This window comes from Bos mutus, chromosome 5 (assembly GCF_027580195.1).
Source record: "Bos mutus isolate GX-2022 chromosome 5, NWIPB_WYAK_1.1, whole genome shotgun sequence".
Classification (NCBI taxonomy): Eukaryota; Metazoa; Chordata; class Mammalia; order Artiodactyla; family Bovidae; genus Bos; species Bos mutus.
The window spans coordinates 96,661,092-96,685,210 of NC_091621.1; the positions used below are offsets into that span (position 1 = coordinate 96,661,092).

General features: G+C 40.8%; 1 pseudogene; it reads right to left on the bottom strand.

Annotated features, from left to right (window-relative positions):
• LOC102276088 (protein Mis18-beta-like) overlaps nt 1-8,046 on the bottom strand; it is a 36,531-nt pseudogene extending 28,485 nt beyond the window's left edge.
• Between the last annotated feature and the right edge of the window lie 16,073 nt (nt 8,047-24,119).

Genomic DNA, 24,119 nt, shown 5'->3' on the forward strand with positions numbered 1-24,119 from the left:
GGCAAACATTGCAAAAACAGGAAGATCATGGGAGGAAATATTAGTCAGTGGTTAGGTATGTGGGGTGGAGTTTGGGTCTTAGGTGGAGTAAATTACAGCAAAGAAAGTTTGCATAAAGTTCAGGGTCTACTTCCTTTAACAGACAAAAGTTATGTCAAGCACTAAGTTTGACCAACCTTTTATCAGTGCCTGCTTAAATAATTTTGATTTTTAAGCAGGTATAAATTGCATATATTCCAAGTTGTTCTGACACAAATATATCCTAAAATCTAGCCCTACAAATATTCCAAGCTAGGTCTTATTCACAGGGGAATAAATCACAAAGCAGCTAGAAAATTTCACTATATTAACTAATAAGAAAGAATGAAAACAAATGAAATGGGTGTCCAAGTGAAATTAAAGAAAGATCAGCAAAATTAATCCCAAGAAAGCCGAAAGAAGGGATTAAAAAGATAAAAGAAACCAGTTAGTTAGAAAATAAAACCAAAAAACTGTAGAATTCAATAACCCAAAAGCTGGTTGCTTGAAAAAGCAAACTGTTGGCTAAGTTAATTAAGAATAAAAGCAAAAAGCTGGAAATTCTAGATAAAATGGATTCTTTTTAAAGAAAATATCATGTACAGACACTGATCTCAAAACAAATCTAAACAATTTAATTACCATAAAAGAACCATAAAATGAGGGACCTAGTTTTCTCCCTCAACTCTCCTGCATAAACTATTACTCCTGACACATCCTGGAGGAAGGATGACCCCTACCTAATGAGACTGCACAGTTTGGGTATCCTTAGTGACCAGGCAAGGGCTTCCCAGGTGGCTCAGTGATAAAGAATCCACCTGCCAATGCAGAACACCTGGGTTTGATCCCTGGGTCAGAAAGATCCCCTAGAGAAGGAAATGGCAACCCACTGCAGTATGCTTGTCAGGAAAATCCCATGGACAGAGGAGCCTAGCAGGCTACAGTCCATGGGGTCCCAAAGGAGTCAACTTATCAACTAAACAACAACAACAATGATGACCAGGCAAATACCTTAAGTAAACAAACAAGAAATGTCTTAACTATACATCCTGAGTAAATACATTAGAGGATGTATTTATTAATACAATTATTTGTTAAATTGTAAAATGTATAAAATATGTACATATCCAAAGATACAGTCTGTATGTACATTTTCTGTAAAAAGTTTAGAGGCCACCACTATATGAATATAAATCTATTTCAAAATATATCGATATATTTCAATATATATTGATATATTTCAAAATATATCTATTTTGTCAGTAAAATGACTTCTGATAAATTATTTTTTTTAATTTAAAGAAGAAACTACAAAAAAAGCACCAGGTGCTTCTCATAGGTGGTTATGTTGCACCTTTCAGGAACACACAACACCAAAATAATTTAAGCTATCCCATCACATAAAGAAAGAAACTGTCCAAATTTGTTATACAAAGCAAGAATAATTTCAATACTAAATCTGACAAAGACTGGAGGGGGGAAAAAAACTAATTATTAATCTCACTTGTAGATATTGATGAAATAATACTAAGTAAAATATTAGGAAACAAATTCTGCCATATTAGAAAGCAATGACTTGACAAAGTGGGATTTATTTCAGGAATACAAGAATGATTAAATGTTATGACAGATATATTTTTTAATTCTTTATTCTTTCTTGCTCTGCTGGGTCTTTGTTCAAGGGCTCTTTGTTGCTCCTTAGGGGCTTTCTTTAGTTTCGGTGAGTGGGGGCTACTCTCTAGTTGCGGTGCACAGGCTTCTTATTGTAATGGCTTCTCTTGTTGCAAAGTATGGTCTCTAGTGTCCATGGGCTCAGTAGTTGCAGCATGTGAATAAATGCTAGTTCCCAGATTAGGGATTAGGGAACATGTGTTCCCTGAATTGGCAGGCAAATTCTTAACCACTGGACCACCAGGGAAGTTCCCAGGACATATATTTTGTGAATAGATCTGAGAAAAATCAATTCCACAGACTGAAAAGAATTTGATAAAACATGTAACATCTATTTTTGAATCAAAAATGTCATTAAAAGAATAAGAATATAGGACACTTCCTTAACATGAATTTATTTTAACCCCCAAACTAGCTTATGTTCAATAGGAAAATATTACAGTCATTGTCATTAACAAAAGTTTTAAAAAATGATGACTACTATTTCCACTAACATTTTCTAGCTAATACAATTATCTTTATAATTTCAGGAAAAATTAAAAATATAGAGTATACCTCCTCTTGTCAGTTCTATTCAACATTGTACTGAAGTTTCTAGCCAGGGCAATTATGCAAGAAAATGAAATAAATAACATTCTTGTTTTGCAGATAACAATCTTTTTTTAAAAAAAGTCTTTATTGAATTTGTACAATATTGCTTGGGGCTTCCCATGTGGCGCTAATGGTAAAGAACCCACCTGCCAAAGTGGGAGAAATAAGAGACACTAGTTTGATCCCTGGATGGAGAAGATCTCCTGGAGGAGGGCATGGCAACCCACTCAGGTATTCTTGCCTGGAGAATCCCCATGGACGGAGGCGCCCAAGCAGCATAGGCAAAAAATCTATGAGTCGGACATGACTAAAGCTACTTAGCACACACACATGCATAGTATTGCTTCTGTTATGTTTTAGCGTCTTTGCTGTAAGGCACATGGGATCTTAGCTCCCAGATCTTGGATCAAACCCACAACCCCTGCATTGGAAGGTGATGTCGAGTCCAGCTCAACAGCACAGGTTCCTGAAAGCGAGGTGTAGCGAAAGAATGAGAAACACTCAAGAAAGTTACAAAGAGGATTAGGGGACCAACACCACCATGAGGTGAAGGTGGCCAAACTGATCTCAAGTCTGCTTTATTATACTTTTTGAGACTTGCTTGTACGTGCTTACATGAGCATAGCAGGTCAGGTGGCCTTCAATGATAACCCTGGGCAGTTAACATTTAAATTTTTGTATCCCTGTTTTTCTGCCTCAAGGACAAGGACCTAGCTAATCTTTTTTTTTTTTTTTTTTTTTTTTTTGATGTCAAGTTCAAGCATTTAATTTTCCATTGCTGCTGCTGCTAAGTTGCTTCAGTAGTGTCTGACTCTGTGCGACCCCATAGATGGCAGCCCACCAGGCTCCCCCGTCCCTGGGATTCTCCAGGCAAGAACACTGGAGTGGGTTGCCATTTCCTTCTTCAATGCATGAAAGTGAAAGTCGCTCAGTTGTGTCTGACTCTTAGCGACCCCGTGGACTGCAGTCTACCAGGCTCCTCCATCCATGGATTTTCCAGGCAAGAGTACTGGAGTAGGGTGCCATCGCCTTCTTCAAATTTTCCATTGAAAGTTTACCAAAACAGCAAATCCAAAGGTTAAGGAAAATAGCTACATAAGAAGAGCTTAATTTACATTAAAAAATATGTTGAGGTAGATATACCCATACACAGTACAAACCCCAGGATGATTCAATAGAGACTATTATTGGATCTCATTCTTCAGGAGTGGAAAGAGCTTTTCTGGTACTGTTTGTTGCCAGAGGCTTCCTCCTTACTTAACCAAATTTTGCAAACTGAAAAGCATAAAGCAAGTCAGAATTTTCTATCATATTTTTAAAGGAAAATATCCTTTATGCAGTCAAAAAGGGAAAGAACTTGCAATTAACTCTACTAGCCACGTCTGAACCATGTTACCCTGTCTGCACACCACCCTTTGGCTGTATCATATCTTGACTGTACTAGTGTCAGCCCCTCTAGGTCTGCTTGCTGCCCTCTCACCCATTGCTCACAGGACAACCATAATGAGATTCTGAAAAAGAAAATTTGATCCTGTCATAGGCTTCCTCCTTTAAAATTCTTCAAGAGCTTTTCATTGTTGTTGGGATAAAAACAAATATCCTTCAGCAGGCTGATAAGGCTTTGCATCTCTGGTTTCTGGACACTATTACAAACTGCTACATGCCTTTATAGGGGCCTCACAGGGCCTTCATATAAGCCGTTGCCTCTATCAGCTTATTAACTCTTACTAATCTTTCAGACCACTGGTGAAACACTTCCACAGAAAGACCCTACCTGACCCCCAAACCGGGTCAGTTACCCGCTATATGTGTTTATTTCCCTATGTCCCTTTTATTCAGAATCCTTACTACAGTTATAATTTTAAATGCCTTAATGTGGTTATTTGAATATCCATCTATAACTAGATTATAAACTCCAAAGATACAGAATAGGTGTTTTTGCTTATTTCCAGCAGCGAGCATAATATTTTATAGTTATTTATTAAATGACTACTGTGGGAATTTTTTTGGGGGGGACTTGGAAATGGCAAACTTGAAAGAACAACACTTGGACAGTTTTTGTAAGGACTGACAACTTTATTTTTGTAGTCGAGCCTTTTTATAGGAGCAAGGAACAAAGAGTTCAGAGAATATGGTAAGCAGAGCACGTACAAGGTTAAGATATAATCAGTAAAAGATCTTTTAAGGACCAGCACGTTCTTAACGACCCATGTGTTTATCTCATACCCATTTTTTTTTAAGCATCGTCTTTAATGTTTTAATTGTTAAATCTTGGTGCCGAGCCTCGCCAAAGGCAGGAAATGTTTTTCAGCTATCAGTACACAATGCCTGGGTACTTCTGGCCCTTCGCCATTTTCCCAAGGACCTTTTCCTTCAAGGCTATTTTGCACTGTGCCTCTCAAATACTATGATAAGCTATTGAGCCACAGTGCTATATAAAGCAAAATAATGAGAAAACAGCATTCGGTGACTACTTGATGTTTTTATCATTCCTTTCATTACTATCCTGCTAAGTTCAGTTTACAACTGAAAAGGTAAAGATAAATATATATTATGCAGTTAACTTATTGAATATTACCTACAGAATATGTATGTACCTGTATTTCATGTAAGAAAAAAATGATTTCTTAGTATTCCTATGACAACTGCTCCATGTAGGAAAAATAGTTAATTAACAGAAGTAAAACTCTATTTTCAGGCCAATCATGCATCTTTAGATCACAGCATTCATGGGACATTGGCTCTTAATTCTTAAATTTGCAATCAGAATGTTTTCAAAAATTAATATTATGAAATTGATAAGAAGCCAAAATGAATTCTTAAGACAAATAGCTATGAAACCTGGACAGAAGACAGCAATAAGGCCTGCCTCTGATACTCAAGCTTTGATTCTGAATTAGTTAGCTTGGACTGGTCAGGAGGCAGTTCCTTCAAAATCTTTATGAGTGAATTTAAGCGAGTATGGGTTAACATCATCTTCTCTTTCAGCTCTGCAAACTTTTCTCATAGAGGGATGTTGTAGATATCCATCTCAGATGGATTTACTACGGCTTTTGTTTTTAAGAGGTACGGCAGAGGAACCAGAGATCAAATTGCCAACATCCGCTGGATCATCGAAAAAGCAAAGGAGTTCCAGAAAAACATCTATTTCAGCTTTATCAGTCATTTAGTGGTTCAGTCGTGTCTGTCTCTTTGTGACCCCGTGAACCACAGCACGCCAGGCCTTCCTGTACATCACCAACTCCCAGAGTTTACCCAAACTCATGTCCATTGAGTCAGTGATGCCATCCAACCATCTCATCCTCTGTCATCCCCTTCTCCTCCTGCCCTCAATCTTTCCCAGCATCAGGGTCTTTTCCAATGAGACAGCTCTTTGCATCAGGTGGCCAAAGTATTGGAGTTTTAGCTTCAACATCAGTCCTTCCAATGAACACCCAGGACTGATCTCCTTTAGGATGGACTGGTTGGATCTCCTTGCAGTTCAAGGAACTCGCAAGAGTCTTCTTCAACACCACAGTTCAAAAGCATCAAATCTTCGGTGCTCAGCTGTCTTTATAGTCCAACTCTTACATCCATATATGACTACTGGAAAAACCATAGCCTTGACTATACAGACCTTTGTTGACAAAGTAATGTCTCTGCTTTTTAATATGCTGTCTAGGTTGGTCACAGTGATTTTGGAGCCCCCCCAAATAAAGTCAGCCACTGTTTCCACTGTTTCCCATCTATTTCCCATGAAGTGATGGGAGCAGATGCCATCATCTTTTTTCTGAATGTTGAGCTTTAAGCCAACTTTTTCATGCTCCTTTTCCACTTTCATCAAGAGGCTCTTTAGTTCTTCATTTTCTGCCATAAGGATGGTGTCATCTGCATATCTGAGGCATTGATATTTCTCCCAGCAATCTTGATTCCAGCTTGCGCTTCTTCCAGCCCAATGGTTCTCATGATGTACTCAGCATATAACTTAAATAAGCACTCAATATGCCAGCAAATTGGAAAACTCAGCAGTGGCCACAGGACTGGAAAAGGTCAGTTTTCATTCAGCTTTATTGACTATGCCAAAGCCTTTGACTGTGTAGATCACAATAAACTGTGGAAAATTCTGAAAGAGATGGGAATTCCAGACCACCTGACCTGCCTCTTGAGAAACCTGTATGCAGGTCAGGAAGCAACAGTTAGAACTGGACATGGAACAACAGACTGGTTCCAAATAGGAAAAGGAGTCCATCAAGGCTGTATATTGTCACCCTGCTTATTTAACTTATATGAGTACATCATGAGAAATGCTGAGCTGGATGAAGCACAAGCTGGAATCAAGACTGCCAGGAGAAATATAAATAACCTCAGATATGCAGATGACACCATCCTTATGGCAGAAAATGAAGAACTAAAGAGCCTCTTGATGAAAGTCAAAGAGGAGTGTGAAAAAGTTGGCTTAAAGCTCAACATTCAGAAAACTAAGATCATGGCATCTGGTCCCATCACTTCATGGGAAATAGATGGGGAAACAGTGGAAACAGTGGCTGACTTTATTTGGGGGGGCTCCAAAAGCACTGCAGATGGTGATTGCAGCCATGAAATTAAAAGATGCTTACTCCTTGGAAGGAAAGCTATGACCAACCTAGACAGCATATTAAAAAGCAGAGACATTACTTTGTCAACAAAGGTCTGTATAGTCAAGGCTATGGTTTTTCCAGTAGTCATATATGGATGTGAGAGTTGGACTATAAAGACAGCTGAGCACCAAAGATTTGATGCTTTTGAACTGTGGTGTTGGAGAAGACTCTTGTGAGTTCCTTGAACTGCAAGGAGATTCAACCAGTCCATCCTAAAGGAGATCAGTCCTGGGTGTTCATTGGAAGGACTGATGTTGAAGCTGAAACTCCAGTACTTTGGCCACCTGATGCAAAGAGCTGTCTCATTGGAAAGACCCTGATGCTGGGAAAGATTGAGGGCAGGAGGAGAAGGGGATGACAGAGGATGAGATGGTTGAATGGCATCACTGACTCAATGGACATGAGTTTGGTTAAACTCTGGGAGTTGGTGATGTACAGGGAGGCCTGGCATGCTGCCATTCACAGAGTCACAAAGAGTCAGACAAGACTGAGCGACTGAACTGAACTAAGGCACTCCATTTTTTCACTGGAAAGGCAGAAGTGGCCTCTCAAGGCAGCCAGGGCAGCATGGGTAGAATACGGTGGAAACCAATGGGAATCTCACAGGAACTACAGAACAAAAGGTTAAGTGCTGCCTTTGAGTGACCTTCAATGCCTACTAGGAACGGAGCCTCCAAAACTACATTATTTGTGACTCTGGAGAAGACCATAGCCCCGAGGGACTGCAACAGGTCCCAGGCGAGGTGAACAGAGTCAATGAGCATGGCGTGGCTCTGCACGCACTGGAACACGACGCACCTCTCGGGCTGCAGTCATCGCGGGGGTCGGCAGCTCCTCCAGTCCCAGCCCTGCGGGTCCAAGCAGTGAAGACCCTTTCACCACCTGCGAAAAAGAAGGTTCATCAATCGTCTTAATAGCCCATCACAGAAGTCACCCCATGGCTGCTTTGCAGTTCCAGAGATATGCCTCCACGGCCAAGCAGCCATCTTCCAGCGGTCTTTGCTACCGTTCTAATTAATCTTTATGTGCCTCCCAGGCGCTCAAGATAGGAACAGTCTGTTAATGGCTTTCCACTCCCAGGCGTACATCCTGCTTTCAAGATGTCTTTTGTTCCTTCTTGGATTCCTTCAGGAGTTACATGCTGAGTCATGTCCTCTCAGCAAGATTGCTTAATTCTTTTGCCAGGCCTTTTAGTAGGCCTGTCTCCTACAAGGTTTAAGTCTTAGTCACTGGACCACCAGGGAAGTCCCAGCATATAACGATCTTAAATAGACAATTCTGAAGAAACTACAAATCTACTGGGACTAATAAATGAATTCAGCAATGTTGCAGAGATATAATATCAATATATAAAATAGTTGTATTTCTATAAGCTAGTAATACAATCCAAAAATGAAATTAAGTAAACAATTTCATTCACACAGCATCAAAAAGAGTAAAATACTGAAACTTAACCAAAAACAGTGGATGGTTTATAGTCAAAAAACAAAACACCACTGAAAGAAATTAAAAGAATTCTTTGCTAAAGACAGTTCTTTCTCCTATTGATTGCCTTGACACCTTTATTGAAAATGAATGGATCATAATTATATAGGTTATTTCTCAATTATTCTATTTATGCCAGTACCACACAGTCTGATTGCTGTAGTTTTGAAATAAGTTTTGAAATGGGGAAGTGTGAGTCCTCTAACTTTTCTTTTCCAAGATTGTTTTGGCTATTCAGGGCCCCCTGCAATTCTATATTAAAGAAAACTTGAAATTGAAAAGCTATCTGTTTATGAATTGATGATGTGCACTCAAATCAATCTATCAAAATTCCAGTAGCCTTTTTTTTTCAGAAGTGGAAAATATAGTCCTTAAATTTGAATATTCAGAAATCACTCCATTTCATAGATACAAACAACAATCAATTCAAAAATATCTAGTTACAACAGCAACACGAAAGATTGAATTCTTGGGGATAAGTTAGTAGAAAATGTGCAATACGCAAAGAAATCTTTTAACTCACTACCAAGGGAAACAAAAGCTTTGAATAAATGGAAAAGCATAGGATAGGATGACTTATTATCATAAAACTTAAATTCTTCTAAATTAATCTATAAAATCCACCATGATTCTAAGAAAAAATTTTAAGAGACAGACTAATTCTAAAATTTATAGAGAAAAAAATTTAAATGACAACATGTCTGATGAAGAAGAAAAATGACAGAGAACTAGTAAAACCAGAGACGACAACCTGCTTTAGAGCTGTAATTATAGCAGTATGGGCTAGTGTGTAAATAGACACATCAACAGAGCAGAATGGAATCCAAAATAGATGCCATTGCATGAATGAATTAGCATGTGATAAGGTAATATTTTAAAGTACTATGGGCTATTCAATGCATGTTTGAGGATCAGTTCAGTTCAATTCAGTTGCTCAGTTATGTCTGACTCTTTGCAACCCCATGGACTGCAGCATGCCAGGCCTCCCTGTACATCACCAACTCCCAGAGTTTACTCAAACTCATCTCCATTGAGTCAGTGATGCCATCCAACCACCTCATCCTCTGTTGTCCCCTTCTCTTTCTGCCTTCAATCTTTCCCAGCATCATGATCTTTTCAAATGAGTCAGCTCTTTGCATCAGGTGGCCGAAGTATTGGAGTTTCAGCTTCAACATCAGTCCTTCCAATGAATATTCAGGACTGATTTCCTTTAGGATCGACTGGTTGGACCTCCTTGCAGTCCAAGGGATTCTCAAGAGTCTTCTCCAACACCACAGTTCAAAAGCATCAATTCCTTGGTGTCCAGCTTTCTTTATAGTCCAACTCTCATATCCATATATGACTACTGGAAAAACCATAGCCTTGACTAGATGGAACTTTGTTGGCAAAGTAATGTCTCTGCTTTTGAATATGCTGTCTAGGTTGGTCATAACTTTTCTTCCAAGGAGTAAGAATCTTTTAATTTCATGGCTGGAGTCACCATCTGCAGCAATTTTGGAGCTCAAAAAAGTAAAGTCTACCACTATTTCCCCATCTATTTGCTGTGAAGTGATGGAACTGGATGCCATGATCTTAGTTTTCTGAATGTTGAATTTTAAGGCAACTTTTTCATGCTCCTCTTTCACTTTCATCAAGAGGCTCTTTAGTTCTTCTTCACTTTCTGACATAAGGGTGGTGTCATCTGCATATCTGAGGTTATTGATATTTCTCCTGGCAATCTTGATTCCAGCTTGTGCTTCTTCCAGCCCAACATTTCTCATGATGTACTCTGCATATAAGTTAAATAAGCAGGGTGACAATATACAGCCTTGACGAAATCCTTTCCCTATTTGGAACCAGTCTGTTGTTCCATGTCCAGTTCTATCTGTTGCTTCCTGACATGAATACAGATTTCTTAGGAGGCAGGTCAGGTGGTCTGGTATTTCCATGTCTTTCAGAATTTTCCACAGTTTATTGTGATCCACACAGTCGAAGGCTTTGGCATAGTCAATAAAGCAGAAATAGATGTTTCTCTGGAACTCTCTTTCTTTTCTGATGATCTAGCAGATGTTGGCAGTTGTTGGATGTTGGGTATTGTTTGAAGACAACTGGTGTGAAAAAAAAAAAAACAAAAACTTGGATCCATATCTTACATTCTAACTAAGATAGATCTCAGGTAATCAAAGATTAAAATGAAAACACTGCTTATCACCTATAATTTTTTAAATGTAAAAAAAAAATTAAGATGGAAAAAATGCAATTATCCAAATACTAGAATAAATCATCTGAGAAATTTAAATGTAGTTTCCTACATTGTTGTCCAAGGAGCTGTGGCTGCGCGAGTGTAGGAGGTCCTAGAGGAGCTATCCCACGTTGAAGGTCAGAAAGGGCGGCGGTGAGGAGATACCCCTCGTCCAAGGTAAGGAGCAATGGCTGCACATTGCTGGAGCAGCCGTGAAGAGATACCCCATGCCCAAGGTAAGAGAAACCCAAGGAAGACAGTAGATGTTGCAAGAGGGCACCAGAGGGCAAACACACTGAAACCATACTCACAGAAAACTAGTCAATCTAATCACACTAGGACCACAGCCTTGTCTAACTCAATGAAACTAAGCCATGCCCATGGGGCAACCCAAGATGGGTGGGTCATGGTGAAGAGATCTGACAGAATGTGGTCCACTGGAGATGCTAAGTCACTTCAGTCATGTCCAACTCTGTGCGACCCCATAGATGGCAGCCCACCAGGCTCCTCTGTCCCTGGGATTCTCCAGGCAAGAACACTGGAGTGGGTTGCCATTTCCTTCTCCAATGCATGAAAGTAAAAAGTGAAAGTGAAGTCGCTCAGTCGTGTCCGACTCTTAGTGACCCCATGGATTGTAGCCTAACAGGCTCCTCCATCCATGGATTTTCCAAGCAAGAGTACTGGAGTGGGGTGCCATTGCCTTCTCCAAAGGGAATGGCAAACCACTTCAGTATTCTTGCCTTGAGAACCTCATGAACAGTATAAAAAGGCAAAATGATAGGATACTGAAAGAGAAACTCCCCAGGTCAGTAGGTGCCCAATATGCTACTGGAGATCAGTGGAGATTTTAATAACTCCAGAAAGAATGAAGGGATGGAGCCATAGCAAAAAGAATACCCAGCTGTGGATGTGACTGGTGATAGAAGCAAGGTCCGATGCTGTAAAGAGCAGTATTGCATAGGAACCGGGAATGTCAGGTCCATGAATCAAGGCAAATTGGAAGTGGTCAAACAAGAGATGGCAAGAGTGAATGTCGACATTCTAGGAATCAGTGAACTGAAATGGACTGGAGTGGGTGAATTTAACTCAGATGACCATTATATCTACTACTGCGGGCAGGAATCCCTCAGAAGAAATGGAGTAGCCATCATGGTCAACAAAAGAGTCCGAAATGCAGTACTTGGATGCAATCTCAAAAACGACAGAATGATCTCTGTTCATTTCCAAGGCAAACCATTCAATATGACAGTAATCCAAGTCTGTGCCCCAACCAGTAATGCTGAAGAAGCTGAAGTGGAACGGTTCTATGAAGACCTACGAGACCTTTTAGAACTAACACCCAAAAAAGATGTCCTTTTCATTATAGGGGACTGGAATGCAAAAGTAGGAAGTAAAGAAACACCTGGAGTAACAGGCAAATTTGGCCTTGGAATACCGAATGAAGCAGGGCAAAGGCTAATAGAGTTTTGCCAAGAAAACGCACTGGTCATAACAAACACCCTCTTCCAATAACACAAGAGAAGACTCTACACATGGACATCACCAGATGGCCAACACCAAAATCAGATTGATTATATTCTTTGCAGCCAAAGATAGAGAAGCTCTATACAGTCAGCAAAAATAAGACCAGGAGCTGACTGTGGCTCAGACCATGAACTCCTTATTGCCAAGTTCAGACTTAAATTGAAGAAAGTAGGGAAAACCACTAGACCATTCAAGTATGACCTAAATCAAATCCCTTATAATTATACAGTGGAAGTGAGAAATAGATTTAAGGGCCTAGATCTGATAGATAGAGTGCCTGATGAACTATGGAATGAGGTTCATGACATTGTACAGGAGACAGGGATCAAGACCATTCCCATGGAAAAGAAATGCAGAAAAGCAAAATGGCTGTCTGGGGAGGCCTTACAAATATCTGTGAAAACAAGAGAAGTGAAAGGCAAAGGAGAAAAGGAAAGATATAAACATCGGGATGCAGCGTTCCAAAGAATAGCAAGAAGAGATAAGAAAGCCTTCTTCAGCAATCAATGCAAAGAAATAGAGGAAAACAGCAGAATGGGAAAGACTAGAGATCTCTTCAAGAAAATCAGAGATATCAAAGGAACATTTCATGCAAAGATGGGCTCGATAAAGGACAGAAACGGTATGGACCTAACAGAAGCAGAAGATATTAAGAAGAGATGGCAAGAATACACAGAAGAACTGTACAAAAAAGATCTTCACGACCCAGATAATCACGATGGTGTGATCAGTGACCTAGAGCCAGACATCCTGGAATGTGAAGTCAAGTGGGCCTTAGAAAGCATCACTATGAACAAAGCTAGTGGAGGTGATGGAATTCCAGTTGAGCTATTTCAAATCCTGAAAGATGATGCTGTGAAAGTGCTGCACTCAATATGCCAGCACATTTGGAAAACTCAGCAGTGGCCACAGGACTGGAAAAGGTCAGTTTTCATTCCAATCCCAAAGAAAGGCGATGCCAAAGAATGCTCATACTACTGCACAATTGGACTCATCTCACATGCTAGTAAAGTAATGCTCAAAATTCTCCAAGCCAGGCTTCAGCAATATGTGAACCGTGAACTTCCTGATGTTCAAGCTGGTTTTAGAAAAAGCAGAGGAACCAGAGATCAAATTGCCAACATCTGCTGGATCATGGAAAAAGCAAGAGAGTTCCAGAAAAGCATCTATTTCTGCTTTATTGACTATGCCAAAGCCTTTGACAGTGTGGATCACAATAAACTGTGGAAAATTCTGAAAGAGATGGGAATACCAGAACACCTGATCTGCCTCTTGAGAAATTTGTATGCAGGTCAGGAAGCAACAGTTAGAACTGGACATGGAACAACAGACTGGTTCCAAATAGGAAAAGGAGTTCGTCAAGGCTGTATATTGTCACCCTGTTTATTTAACTTATATGCAGAGTACATATTGAGAAACGCTGGACTAGAAGAAACACAAGCTGGAATCAAGATTGCTGGGAGAAATATCAATAACCTCAGTATGCAGATGACATCACCCTTATGGCAGAAAGTGAAGAGGAACTCAAAAGCCTCTTGATGAAAGTGAAAGTGGAGAGTGAGAAAGTTGGCTTAAAGCTCAGCATTCAGAAAACGAAGATCATGGCATCCGGTCCCATCACTTCATGGGAAATACATGGGGAAATAGTGGAAACAATGTCAGACTTTATTTTTCTGGGCTCCTAAATCACTGCAGATGGTGACTGCAGCCATGAAATTAAAAGATGCTTACTCCTTGGAAGGAAAGTTATGAGCAACCTAGATAGCATATTAAAAGCAGAGACATTACTTTGCCAACAAAGGTTCATCTAGTCAAGGCTATGGTTTTTCCAGTGGTCATGTATGGATGTGAGAGTTGGACTGTGAAGAAGGCTGAGCACCGAAGAATTGATACTTTTGAACTGTGGTGTTGCAGAAGACTCTTCAGAGTCCCTTGGACTGCAAGGAGATCCAACCAGTCCATTCTGAAGGAGATCAGCCCTGGGATTTCTTTGGAAGGAATGATGCTGAAGCTGAAACTCCAGTACTTTGGCCACCTCATGTGAAGAGTTGACTCATTGGAAAAGACTCTGATGCTGGGAGGGATTAGGGGCAAGAGGAGAAGGGGACGACAGAGGATGAGATGGCTGGATGGCATCACTGACTTGATGGATGTGAGTCTGAGTGAACTCCGGGAGTTGGTGATGGACAGGGAGGCCTGGTGTGCTGTGATTCATGGGGTCTCAAAGAGTTGGACACAACTGAGCAACTGATCTGATCTTTTCTGATCTGCCACCAAAATCTTGGCTTTCTCTGCCTACCAAAGCCAAATAAAAAACCATAGAGACAGAGTTTGGAAGAAATACAAAGGTGGCTTTAATCTTTAGCCAGTGGAGGCTCATGCCTCAAGAGCTGTGCCTCTCCCCTCTCCATGAGGGGTTGCAGGGGCTTATATAAGAAGATGGTTCTCAGACAGGGATAGCTAATGAGGAACAAAGGTGTAAGGATCTTGTATTCTTCCTCTTGCATTGTTTCACAAACAGTCATAGGTTGGTGTCAGGTAGCCCAGTAATTGGATCTGGCAATCTGGTAGCCAGATAGTTGGGCCCATTGTCTTTTGTTATTGTACTGTGGCCTTCTTTCTGTAATGCAAAAAGAGAAAAGGCTGCAAGGGGTGGTCTTCGAAGAAAAGTCCATAAAGTTGAGCACCAGATACAGGATGTAATTAGTATAGTGTCAAAAGATAATCGGAGAAGGCAATGCACCCCACTCCAGTACTCTTGCCTGGAAAATCCCATGGACGGAGGAGCCTGGTGGGCTGCAGTTCATGGGATCACTAAGAGTCGGACAGGACTGAGCGACCTCACTTTCACTTCTCACTTTCAAAAGATAATAGGTTCAAATAGGTTCAAAATGTAGCACATGCAGAGTTAGGGCACAGAAAAGCAAACTTAGTTACAGATTACAGATTATGAACAAAGTATAAACTAGGAGTGATCATGCCTGCCTCCTGTTATCTTCTTTGTTCTCAGGAAAGAAGAGAAAAACTCATTTCTCTTTAACCCTTTTCATTGCAACACAAGCTCAAAAGAAACTAAAAAAAGGTTTGAGAAATGCAATCACATATTTTTAAAAAATCTGCATAGGAAAAGTTATCATAACCTAAGTTAAAATGGAAACTTAAGGAAAATCATTTGATACTAGTGTCATAAAAAGCTAACTTTCAATGTAAAAGAACACCTAAAATAACTAAAGAAAAAAAAACAAAAAATAACCCAATAGAAAAATGGAAATCAGAGGACCAGGTAATTCACAGGAAAGTTAAAACCGATGGTTCAAACATGAAAAAACTGTTAACTTTACTCACAATAGAATGCAAGTTAATGTGCCACTGAGAGATCATTTTGAGCTAAGGAATTAGTGGGAAAAAAATCTTTGATAATGTGTTGCATATTCAAAAGCAGAGACATTACTTTGCCAACAAAGTTTCGTCTAGTCAAGGCTATGGTTTTTCCAGTGGTCATGTATGGATGTGAGAGTTGGACTGTGAAGAAGGCTGAGCACCGAAGAATTGATGCTTTTGAACTGTGGTGTTGCAGAAGACTCTTAAGAGTCCCTTGGACTGCAAGGAGATCCAACCAGTCCATTCTGAAGGAGATCAGCCCTGGGATTTCTTTGGAAGGAATGATGCCAAAGCTGAAACTCTAGTACTTTGGCCACCTCATGCAAAGAGTTGACTCATTGGAAAAGACTCTGATGCTGGGAGGGGTTGGGGGCAGGAGGAGAAGGGGACGACAGAGGATGAGATGGCTGGATGGCGTCACTGACTCGATGGACGTGAGTCTGAGTGAACTCCGGGAGTCAGTGATGGACAGGGAGGCCTGGCGTGCTGCGATTCATGGGGTCTCAAAGAGTCGGACACAACTGAGCAACTGATCTGATCTGTGTGGCTGAGCCTATGGGGAACCAGGCACTCTAATTCCCATGAGAGGATAAATTGCCCTCCATGGAAGGGCAAAATCCATTCAAAAATCATGAAAGATTTTGGCAGTAACTTTAAAATTACAAGTACAGTAACAAGCCGATAAATATTGGCTAGGATAAGATGCAATCATAGAGATCTGTTTATCCTTTGATCTTTTTCAATTTTGAATCATGTGAAAGTCCAACCTATTTTAAAATAATAAATTAAGAATATAAGAGGATTTCTATAAAAGTAGTGATTAATCTTAATTTTACATTTATTAACTATGTGTTAACAAAATTGTTTCTTTGCTTTTTGCTTTGAAATTGCTAAGCTTTTTTGACTACTTGATAGACCACCAGTTGACCACTCTTTGAACAATACTATACTAGAACTTTAAATATTCAGATTCCAGACAGCCTGCCACAGTTGGACCCAGGATCTCTATCTATATCCCCTTAGGACTAAGTATTATATTCTCACACCAGAGATTAAATGAGATCTTATTAAATTTAGTTCTTAATCCCACTCCATAAATACTTGTTGAAAACCTATTAGGTAATGTAATCTGTTGTGTAGACATGAATATATTATGACTATCATTCTCAAGAAGTTTACAACCATGCTAAAATACTAAATTATTTTCAAATATATAAAATATATTCCAAAGACCCTAGCAACACTATGGCAATTGGTTAAAACAGGCTTATTATTAACACCTTGTGCCTAAGTCTATACCTGAAAAAGTACACATAAAATTGTTATTAGCAATCACCTCTTGAGTGGGATTGGTAGGAAGTAGATCAGTGGAGACTTTATTTTTAAAAATTAATTTTTACTGGAGTATACACCAGGTGGCTCAGTGGTAAAGAATCCATCTGTCAATGCAGGAGACCCAGGCCCTGGATCAGGAAGATTACCTGGAATAGGAAATGGTAACACACTTCAGTATTCTTACCTGGAAACTTCCATGGACAGAGGAGCCTGGTGGGCTGCAGTCCATGGAGCTGAAAACAGTAGGACATGACTGAGCAAGCACGCACACACACATATACACATCATTGCTTTACAATGTTGTATGTTGGTTTCTACTGTACAGCACAGTGAATCAGCTATAGATATACATATAAGGACTTACTTTAAATATTTCAAAATAAAAATGTGGGATCATAAATGATTTTATTTTTAGGGTTTTTGTTTTTCAAACAAAGTGAAAGTCACTCAGTCATGCTCTTTGCAACCCCGTGGACCACACAGTCTATGGAATTTTCCTGTCCAGAATCCTGGAGTGGTTAGACTTTCCCTTCTCCAGGGGATCTTCCAACCCAGGGACTGAACCCAGGTCTCCCTCACTGCAGGCAGATTCTTTACCAGCTGAGACACCAGGGAAGCCCAAGAATACTGGAGTGGGTAGCCTATCCCTTCTCCAATGGATCTTCCCGAATCAGGATTTGAACTTGGGTCTCCTGGGCTACAGGAGGATTCTTTACCAAATCTAGAGTTCTAAACAACAAACATATAAATTATTTGTTCACATTATTACAACAAATTCTCATATACCACTTCCCACTTCCCTTCAGTTAATAGTAGTACTCTGTGTTTATCTTGACTCTTGTTAAAGAACAAGACTGTCTTTTCCTTAGACGAATGTACAATATATCAAAAGATGAAACCATCACCTAAAATCTGAAACCTAGAAACTGAATTTACCACTTAAGTAAGGGAAAGCTATGATGATAAAAGTCAAGTTGACTTGAAATTACAGGGTTTATGAAAATTATTGTTTGAGAAAGTACTTCTAAGAAGTAAAATTAGTTGAAAATCAGCCTTAGAAGTATGGGTTACAGAAAGTTGTTTCCTGTAACTGAGATGTGTTTATTGAAGCAAATTGTCACTGATTAAACAAGTTTAAAATCAGCTTTGGTGTTTGCTTCCCAGGTGGCGCTAGTGGTAAAGAACCCATCTGCCAATGCAGGAGACTTAAGAGATGTGGGTTTGACCCCAACCCACTCCAGTATTCTTGCCTGGAGAATCCCCATGGACAGAGGAGCCTGGCGGCCTGCAGTCCATAGAGTTTCACAGAGTCAGACATGACTGTAGTGAGTTAGCACACATGCATCATGGCTATAAAAAACTGTCATTCTTTTCCTAGGTTGGTGGGGATTTTTTTTTTCTTTAATTCTTAAAAAGTAAGTTATGTCTCTTTTTTCCCTGTACTTGACTTTAAAAAGGCTAGAGGAATCTTGCACTGAGAAGAAGCAATTTCCCTGGACTTACCATAATTTGTTAAGAAACCTTAATATAGTGCATTCATTTTCTATTGCTGCTGTAACAGATTACCAGAAATTTAGTGGCTTAACCCAAATTCATTATCTTACAGTTCAGTAGGTTAGAAGTCTGACATGGCTTCACTATGTTAAAATCAGGCTTTTAGAAATGTTATTTTCTTCTGGAGCCTCCGGGGGAAAATATTTCCTTTCTTCTTTCAGCTTCTAGGGGATGCCCACTGTGGGGAGAAAGCAAATTAGCCAAGATGGTGTGTTCAGGCTCTCTCAGCCCATGTTTTGTAAATAGTGACTAACAGCTGACGTCATTTGTAGCACTGTGCATGCATGTCACAAGGTACTCGCTTGTTACAAACTACTTTGTACTGTAGGAATATATGAGCTCCACCTAGAAAGCAGCAGCATTACTGCTGTTGTTGTGTCCATTAGGTCAGCCACAAGAGAGAATATAGCGAGTTTGCTGCTACAGCTGCTGCATCAGCCAGGAGATAATACTGTTATGGCCGCTGTGTCAGCCAGGAGAGAGGTTATATTGTGTTAGGGTATGCTATGGCTGCTGCTATGACTGCTGTGTCAGCCAGGAGAGAATAAATGTGTCTGCAGTTCCTGCAGCTCCTTGAGTCTTCTTCCAGACTCTTTAACTCATGCCTTGCCTACCCTGGGTTCAGTGAACTGAGTGAACAGTGAGACAATTGGCATCATGAACAGGATCAGTGAGACACCCACATTCTTTAGCTTATGGCCTTCTTCTACATTCAAAGCCAGCACATAGCATTTCTCTGACCTTTCTGTTGTCACATCTCTTTCTCAGATCTTCTTTCTGCCATCCTTTTGCACTTAAAAGGACTTTTATGATCACATTGGGTCCACCTGGAGAATCCAGGATGCTTTTCTCACCTGGAGATCCTTAACTTAACCCTGGCTGCAAAGTCCCTTTTGCCATGTAAGGTCATACGTTCACAAGTTCAAGAGATTAGGACATAGACATCTTTAGGGGACCATTATTCTGCCTACTGGAGAAGCCAATGGCACCACACTCCAGTACTCTTGCCTGGAAAATCCCATGGACAGAGGAGCCTGGTAGGCTTTAGTCCATGGGGTCGATAAGAGTCGGACAAGCCTGAGCGACTTCACTTTCACTTTTCACTTTCATGCATTGGAGAAGGAAATGACAACCCACTCTAATGTTCTTGCTTGGAGAATCCCAGGGATCGGGGAGCCTGGTGGGCTGCCGTCTATGGGGTCACACAAAGTCAGACACGACTGAAGTGACTTAGCAGCAGCAGCAGCAGCAGCAGATTCTGCCTACCATACACAGAAATGGAATGGATGAATGTATCAATTAAGACGGCACTTGACCGCCAAAAACAGTAAAGGATTTCTTTGTCTCACGTACCAGTAAATCCAGGAAAGGGGAAATTTAAGACAGTCGTGGTCGCTCAATAAGGCCATTAATGACACCAATCCCTTTTGTCTTGTGCTTTACCATACTTAGCAATGATTGCCAAGCCTCAGACATCACCCATGTGATGATATGAACTAGAAGGCGCTGTACCAGAAGAAAATCAGTTTTCATTTTATCTGCCAGAATTGAGTCTCACAGGAAATATGAGAAGGAAATTTTTTTTTAATTATTATCCTGCTTCTCTGAAAAAGGAAGGAAAGGACTTTCGTTTTGGTCCACTGGTTAAGTCTGCATGCTTCCACTGCAGAGGGCATGGGTTTGGTCCTTGGTACCCTGTGCAGGGAAGTTCCACATGTCACTCGATGTAGACAAAAAATTCTTTTAAATAAAAGTAAAAAAATTAAAAAGGAAGGAAAATTGAAATAAGGTTTGAAATGAGTGATAGATGGACTGCAAAAATCAAGTGAACTTAACAAAGACTTTATTTCGTTATTGTAGAGCAGGTACAAAGTATTAGAATTTTCCCGGACTACTTGCTGTGTTACTCAATATTGGTTGGTCTTATTGGCTCAAAATTGATAAAAAGTCAAGATGAAAAGAAAAATTTAAAACTTACACCCAGCTAGAAATAACTTCATACTCCCTTCTGATTCTGTAGCTCAGCTTACTCTTTGCAGTCAGGTAAGCGTCATAGTTTCGGGGAAATAGAAACTTAATGTTAGGAAATGAAACTTACCTCACTCACCCTTGTCAATTACCCAGCCCCTGTAATACCGCTTAACCATGATTGTGTAAAGGTCAGGCATCCTCCATGCTGTGTCCTAACAGCTGTTCTCAGGGGTGAGGAGAACCCCTAGTTTAAACTGGCCTATTAACAGTCGGCACTGCTCACTATAGTCTGATGTCATGCACTGCCTATAACAACTGTAACTGCTTTTTTGGGGCTCAGAGCTGGAAGTGTTAACTCCTCTGGGCCTGACGTCGTATCTCCAACTATCAGAGTGTGGTGCTTGGTTTCTTCACCCTCCGACTTCTGCAACAAAGACATGTTCCCCACCTCCACACCAGTTTTCCTAACTTTGAAAGATAAACTGTAATAATTCACAAAGCCAAATAGCAGAGGCCTCCTGACATCTGGCAACAAGTTAGGTTCAGCTTCCACTTTCTTCCATTCCCCAGGGTTCAGTCCCAAGAATGAGGTAGAGCTCAGTGCAGGCAACTTCACCTTGGGGCAGCCTCGCTTCCTATTCCCTGCCTGTGTATGTCCTACGCTTGCTGCCCAGTCTCTTTAGGAGTGTGTGCCAAGTCACATGCCTGCCTCCCAGTGAGCTGCAACTCATGAGAGAGATTTCACAGAGAATGCTCCGGGAACCAGGTGTAATCTGATCTGCTAACAGTCCACATTTATCTCATATCACTACACTCTGGAGAGTAGAATAGCAAGAAAGCAAATCTAAGGTCATACCTCCAGGGTCCCTGGGCCTGACCTAAGAGTTCACACCAGCTGAAAATCTTTTCCTTGCAAGTCAGTTCAGCTTAGTTGCTCAGTTGTGTCCGACTTTTTGCGACCCCATGAATTGTAGCACGCCAGGCCTCCCTGTCCATCACCAACTCCCAGAATTTACCCAAACTCATGTCCATCGAGTCGGTGATGCCATCCAGCCATCTCATCCTCTGTCGTCCCCTTCTCCTCCTGCCCCCAATCCCTCCCAGCATCAGGGTCTTTTCCAAAGAGTCAACTCTTTCGCATGAGGTGGCCAAAGTATTGGAGTTTCAGCTTTAGCATCAGTCTTTCCAATGAACACCCAGGACTGGTCTTTAATATGGACTAGTTGGACCTCCTTGCAGTCCAAGGGACTCTCAAGAGTCTTCTCCAACACCACAGTTCAAAAGCATCAATTCTTCGGCACTCAGCTTTCTTCACAGTCCAACTCTCACATCCATATGACCACTGGAAAAACCATAGCCTTGACTAGACAGACCTTTGTTGGCAAAGTAATGTCTCTGCTTTTGAATATGCTATCTAGGTTGGTCATAACTTTCCTTCCAAGGAGTAAGCGTCTTTTAATTTCATGGCTGCAATCACCATCTGCAGTGATTTTGGAGCCCCCCAAAATACCAGGTACCTAATAAGTACTGTCCCATTCTTCCTTCACAAGAGAAGACTCTATACATGGACATCACCAGATGGTCAACACCGAAATCAGATTGATTATATTCTTTGCAGCCAAAGATGGAGAAGTTCTATACAGTCAGCAAAAACAAGACCAGGAGCTGACTGTGGCTCAGACCATGAACTCCTTATTGCCAAGTTCAGACATAAATTGAAGAAAGTAGGGAAAACCACTAGACCATTCAGGTATGACCTAAATCAAATCCCTTATGATTATACAGTGGAAGTGAGAAATAGATTTAAGGGCCTAGATCTGATAGATAGAGTGCCTGATGAACTATGGAATGAGGTTCGTGACATTGTACATGAGACAGGGATCAAGACCATCCCCATGGAAAAGAAATGCAAAAAAGCAAAATGGCTGTCTGGGGAGGCCTTACAAATAGCTGTGAAAAGAAGAGAAGCGAAAAACAAAGGAGAAAAGGAAAGATATAAACATCTGAATGCAGAGTTCCAAAGAATAGCAAGAAGAGATAAGAAAGCCTTCTTCAGTGATCAATGCAAAGAAATAGAGGAAAACAACAGAGTGAGAAAGACTAGGGATCTCTTCAAGAAAATCAGAGATACCAAAGGAACATTTCATGCAAAGATGGGCTCGATAAAGGGAAGAAATGGTATGGACCTAACAGAAGCAGAAGATATTAAGAAGAGGTGGCAAAAATACACAGAAGAACTGTACATTACAGATCTTCACGACCCAGATAATCACGATGGTGTGATCACTGACCTAGAGCCAGACATCCTGGAATGTGAAGTCAAGTGGGCCTTAGAAAGCATCACTACGAACAAAGCTAGTGGAGGTGATGGAATTCCAGTGGAGCTATTCCAAATCTTGAAAGATGATGCTGTGAAAGTGCTGCACTCAATATGCCAGCACATTTGGAAAACTCAGCAGTGGCCACAGGACTGGAAAAGGTCAGTTTTCATTCCAATCCCAAAGAAAGGCAATGCCAAAGAATGCTCAAACTACCACATAAGTGCACTCATCTCACACACTAGTAAAGTAATGCTCAAAATTCTCCAAGCCAGGCTTCAGCAATATGTGAACCGTGAACTTCCTGATGTTCAAGCTGGTTTTAGAAAAAGCAGAGGAACCAGAGATCAAATTGCCAACATCCGCTGGATCATGGAAAAAGCAAGAGAGTTCCAGAAAAGCATCTATTTCTGCTTTACTGACTATGCCAAAGCCTTTGACTGTGTGGATCACAATAAACTGTGGAAAATTCTGAAAGAGATGGGAATACCAGACCACCTGATCTGCCTCTTGAGAAATTTGTATGCAGGTCAGGAAGCAACAGTTAGAACTGGACATGGAACAACAGACTGGTTCCAAATAGAAAAAGGAGTTCGTCAAGGCTGTATATTGTCACCCTGTTTATGTAACTTATATGCAGAGTACATCATGAGAAACGCGGGGCTGGAAGAAGCACAAGCTGGAATCAAGATTGCCGGGAGAATATCAATAACCTCAGATATGCAGATGACACCACCCTTATGGCAGAAAGTGAAGAGGAACTCAAAAGCCTCTTGATGAAAGTGAAAGTGGAGAGTGAAAAAGTTGGCTTAAAGCTCAACATTCAGAAAACTAAGATCATGGCATCCGGTCCCATCACTTCATGGGAAATAGATGGGGAAACAGTGGAAACAGTGTCAGACTTTATTTTTCTGGGCTCCAAAATCACTGCAGATGGTGATTTCAGCCATGAAATTAAAAGACGCTTACTCCTTGGAAGGAAAGTTATGACCAACCTAGATAGCATATTCAAAAGCAGAGACATTACTTTGCCACCGAAGGTCTGTCTAGTCAAGGCTATGGTTTTTCTAGTGGTCATGTATGGATGTGAGAGTTGGACTGTGAAGAAGGCTGAGCGCTGAAGAATTGATGCTTTTGAACTGTGGTGTTGGAGAAGACTCTTGAGAGTCCCTTGGACTGCAAGGAGATCCAACCAGTCCATTCTGAAGGAGATCAGCCCTGGGATTTCTTTGGAAGGAATGATGCTAAAGCTGAAACTCCAGGACTTTGGCCACCTCATGCGAAGAGTTGACTCATTGGAAAAGACTCTGATGCTGGGAGGGATTAGGGGCAAGAGGAGAAGGCGATGACAGAGGATGAGATGGCTGGATGGCATCACTGACTCAATGGACGTGAGTCTCAGTGAACTCCGGGAGCTGGTGATGGACAGGGAGG